Source organism: Triticum urartu, chromosome 5A (assembly GCF_056163025.1).
Source record: "Triticum urartu cultivar PI428250 chromosome 5A, HENAU_Tu73, whole genome shotgun sequence".
In the NCBI taxonomy this organism is placed as follows: domain Eukaryota; kingdom Viridiplantae; phylum Streptophyta; class Magnoliopsida; order Poales; family Poaceae; genus Triticum; species Triticum urartu.
Window position 1 is genome coordinate 126,763,722 of NC_141877.1, and position 5,216 is coordinate 126,768,937.

Sequence of the window (5,216 nt, forward strand, 5' to 3'; positions counted from 1 at the left end):
GAGAAAATGCAAATTACGTACCTTTGTCCATAAAGCGATGTCTCCTCTGGATGCATGTGTTTATTTTCTTGCCGGCTGACTGGTGTGCACGTCTACATATTTTGGGCGTTTCTTGGGGTAGCATGGGGCAGAATCGATCAAGTGTTGATGGGCAAGCAAGAGGTTGGACATGTACTGCAGGTGGATCGATCTAAGAAAGTTAGGTTGATTCGGTGCTTCGTCGTCGCTGCTGAGTTGTTGTGGGATAGGAAGATTGACCTGGGCTATGGTAGACCTGAGGAGGAGGGGCTAGAGGAGAGGTGAGAGGACACGCATCAAGCCATGAGGGAGCGATGGAGGAATTGCACCGTATACTATGAGGACTCTACCACGGTTGCTTATTTTTTATCTAGACCACAGTTTAATATCCGGAGGCTAACTTCACCTACGTGCAGGCTCAGATTTTTTTTTGAATCAGGCCCAGATCTAATCTAATTAGTAAAAGAATATAAAATTTGGGTCCTAGATAAACGGGTTGATCTCCACCGTAATAATTCGGTCCCACTTAAGATGAACGGTTCTTAATTACTAATTAACATGGTAATTTCTTGGGAGTCTGTAATTAGTATAGGTATAGATAGATGTGTTTCCAGAGGAGTTGCCAGGTATGCCACCAGATAGAGATATTGAGTTTCTGATTGATTTAATACCAGGCACTGGACCTATTGCAAAGAGACCGTATAGAATGCCTCCTAAAGAGTTGGAATAATTGAAGAAGCAGATAAGAGAATTGCAAGCACAAGGATTTATTCGCCCAAGTTCATCACCTTGGGGAGCTCCAGTTTTGTTTGTAGATAAGAAGGATGGGACCTTGAGGATGTGTGTTGATTATCGTTCTCTGAATGAGGTAACCATTAAGAATAAGTATCCTTTGCCTATGATAAATGATCTATTTGACCAGTTGGAGGGAGCTACTGTGTTTTCTAAGATTGACCTTCGTTCTGGTTATCATGAATTAAAGATTCGTGAGCAAGATATTCCAAAGTCTGCTTTTACTACGAGGTATGGGTTGTATGAATATACTATTATGTCATTTGGATTGACTAACGCCCCTGCATACTTCATGAATATGATGAACAAGGTGTTTATGGAGTTCTTGGATAAATTTTTGGTTGTTTTCATTGATGATATATTGGTGTTCTCCAAGAATAAGCAAGAGCATGAGGTGCATTTGCGTTTGGTAATGTAGAAACTAAGGGAACATCAGTTGTATGCCAAGTTCAGCAAATGTGAGTTTTGGCTGGATGAGGTAGCATTCCTTGGACATGTTGTGTCAGGTAATGGAGTTGCAGTTGATCCATCTAAGGTTGTTGCAGTTACAGAGTGGGAGACACCCATGTCAGTTGGAGAGATTCGCAGCTTTTTGGGCCTTGCAGGTTATTACAGGAGGTTTATTGAGAACTTTTCTAAGATTGCAAAGCCTATGACTGAATTATTGAAGAAGGAGAAGAAGTTTGTTTGGACTAATGAATGTGAAGCCAGCTTTTAGGAATTGAAGCAGCGTTTGGTTACGACACCAGTTTTAACTCTGCCAGACATACATAAGGACTTCCAGGTATATTGTGATGCTTCTCGTCAAGGACTTGGGAGTGTTTTGATGCAGGAAGGTAAAGTTATTTCATATGCTTCACGTCAGCTTAAGAATCATGAGCATAATTATCCTACACATGATTTGGAGTTAGCCTCAGTTGTGCATGCATTGAAAACTTGGAGGCCATATCTTATTGGTAATCATTGTGATATATTTACTGATCATAAGAGCTTGAAGTATATTTTTACTCAGAAGGATTTGAACCTCAGGCAGAGGAGATGGTTGGAGCTTATTAAGGATTACGATTTGAATGTGCAGTATCATCCTGGTAAGGCTAATGTTGTTGCTGATGCATTGAGTCGTAGGAGCCATGCTAATGCAATTAATGTTGATAATATGCCACCCGAGTTATGTGAACAGTTCAGGAATCTCAGGTTGGAGATTGTTCCTAAGGGATATTTAGCAACACTGGAGGTAAAGCCTACTTTGCTTGACAGGATCAGAGAAGCTCAAAAGAATGATAAGGAGATTGCTGAGATAAAAGAGAATATGGCTAAAGGTAAGGCAGAAGGTCTCCGTGAGGATGAACACGGAGCCATATGGTTTGAGAAGCGTATTTGTGTACCCCAAGATGCAGATATCAGGACGTTGATTCTTCAGGAGGCGCATGATTCACCTTATTCTATTCACCCAGGTAATACTAAGATGTATTTGGATTTGAGGGAAAGATTTTGGTGGCCTAGCCTGAAGAGGGAAATTGCTGGGTATATTGCAACATGTGATGTGTGCCAAAGAGTTAAGGCGGAACATCAGAGACCAGCAGGTTTGTTACAGCCATTGCCTATACCTGATTGGAAGTGGGATGATATTGGTATGGACTTCATTACAGGTTTACCGAGGACTCGGTCAGGTTATGATTCTATTTGGGTAGTTGTTGATCGTTTGACTAAGGTTGCTCACTTCATCCCGGTAAAGACTACTTATACCAGTGCTCAGCTAGCAAAGATTTATATGTCTAAGATTGTTTATCTGCATGGAGTTCCAAGGAAGGTAGTGTCTAATAGAGGTACTCAGTTCACATCTAAATTTTGGCGTCAGTTTCATGAATCCTTGGGCACCAGGCTGGAGTTCAGTACAGCTTTCCATCCACAGACAGATGGGCAGACAGAGAGGGTAAATCAGATTTTGGAGGATATGTTGAGAGCTTGTGCTTTGGACTATGGGTCTAGTTGGGATGATAATTTACTTTATGCAGAGTTCTCATATAATAATAGTTATCAGGCTAGTCTGAAGATGGCACCGTTTGAGGTATTGTATGGTAGGAAGTGCAGGACACCATTGATGTGGGATGAGGTTGGAGAGCGTCAATTCTTTGGACCAGACTTGATCAGAGATGCTGAGGAGAAGGTCAAGTTAATTCGTGACAGGCTGAAGATAGCACAGTCCAGACAGAAGAGTTATGCAGATGCAAAACGTAAGGAGGTGACATATGAGTTAGGAGATCGTGCATATCTTAGAGTTTCACCACTTCATGGGATTAAGAGGTTTGGAATTAAGGGTAAGTTAGCACCACGTTTTGTGGGGCCTTACAAGATCTTGGAGCGTAGAGGAGAGGTAGCTTATCAGCTGGAGTTGCCAGAATCCTTGTCAGGAGTTCATAATGTCTTTCATGTATCTCAGTTGAAGAAGTGCCATGTAGAGATGATGGATGTTCCATTGAGGGACACGGTGCCACTTGAGGCAATTCAGTTGGAGAGTGATTTGACATATGAGGAGAAGCCTGTTAAGATTCTGGAGACAGCAGAGAGAGTTACTCGCACCAAGACAATCAAGTTATGCAAGGTTCAGTGGGATCATCATACAGAGGAGGAAGCTACCTGGGAACGAGAGGAAGATCTCAGGCAGGATCACCCACACCTATTTGCTAGCCAGCCCGAATCTCGAGGGCGAGATTCCTCTTAAGGGGGGTAGGTTTGTAACATCCCAATTTTCCTAAATTAGGATGTTAATAGATCATTCATATGCATATCATATTCTTTTTGTTTCATTATTTTCTTTTTCAGAATATTCAAATCATTATGCAACAAAAGGCAATTTATTTGGAGTGGAGATAACATGACTTCTCCCCTATTTTAAAAATATTCATAGTGTGCAGAATATTATTTCCAGTTCATCTGATATGTTCTGGTAATTTTTGTGATCTCCAAAATATTTTATTTGTGTGTTATTTTACTGTTTGTGTGGCCTTTTGCATCAAAATTATTTTACAAAATTGCATTAGTGTTGGAACTAGTGTTCCTGTAGTTTATAGCTGTAGAGATATTTTTACTATGTGTCTATGTATTTTTATTTAGTTTTTATACTGTGTATTTTATTTTATTTATTTTGTTCTGCTGCTGTAGTTTTTGTTTAAGAAAAAAACGCAGCGCAGTGCCGCCGCGCACTGCGCGGCCCAGCAGCCAACCCCGCGGCCCACCTAACCCCGCACTGCCCGCGGCCCAGTCGCCCCACGCCGCCAGCCCCGCAGCCCGCTCGCTCGCAGTTGCTGCCGAAGCGATATGCACCGCACCACTACGCCCGACCCGCACCTGAAACCCGACCCACCTCCGCCTCTCTCTCTCTCTCTGACCAGCGGGACCCGCGCCGCTCCACTCTCCTTCCTCCGGTTGGACGAACACGAGCAGCCGCACACATGCCCGAAGCCGAGCCGGATCGACCTCGCGCCCCTGGTCGACCCTGTACACCTCAGGGACACCGCGCGTGAGCCCAACCCCTAGGGAAAACCCTACCGCACCCTTCCCCTGCCTTTCCTCGTCTGCGCACAAAGGTTGGGCGAAACACATCTCGCCGAGGAGCTCGAAGTCTGCCGCTGTTCGCCGGAAGTTTGCGCCGCCGTAAGGTCACCCACGGCAGCTCCGCCTGCACCCTTCGCTTTCCCCCTCGAATCCGCGCCTCGCTGACTTATTTTCGTGGGCAGAGAGCCACCGTAGCGAGCAACTCAAGCTTGTCCGCCGTCGCCGGAGCACACCGCGTTCACGTCATCGCCGCCGTCAGTAGAGGACGCCCCGCCGCCGTTGAACACCACCACCACCTCCGCTACTCACCGCCGCATCCGCCCGTCACTTGCCCATCGCCGGAGAGTCGCCGGAGGAGCGCCACCGCCGACGCCCGAGCCACCACCGTCGTTTTCCTCTGTTCTGGTGAGCACACGTGCCCAGCCAATCACGGATCGCCATGTGGCATCGCTACAGCAGCGTCTACAGGAGTTCGCTACAGAGCCCAGGAGAATTCTGTTTCTGTTTTATTTTTTTTTCCAGTTTTTCACTCAAAACTTCCATTAGCTATAACTCCTATTCTATAAATCCAATTTAGGTAATTCTTTTTCCTATGCACTCACAAAAATCAGCACATTATCACAGTACCAACTTTGCACATGTTTGTAGTGTTCAAATTTGAATTCGTTTGAATTTGAATTAAACCTTCCGGAGGCCATAACTCTCAAACCGTTTATCGGAATCGAGTGATTCTTTTTGCATGGTGACCGTAGTGCATTTTAGGTGCTTTTAAGCTTCTGTTGTTGAGTTTTAAAAATGGTTTTGTTGCTGTTGGTTTTGTTTTGGTTCTTTTCGTGTTCCGGTGATTGATT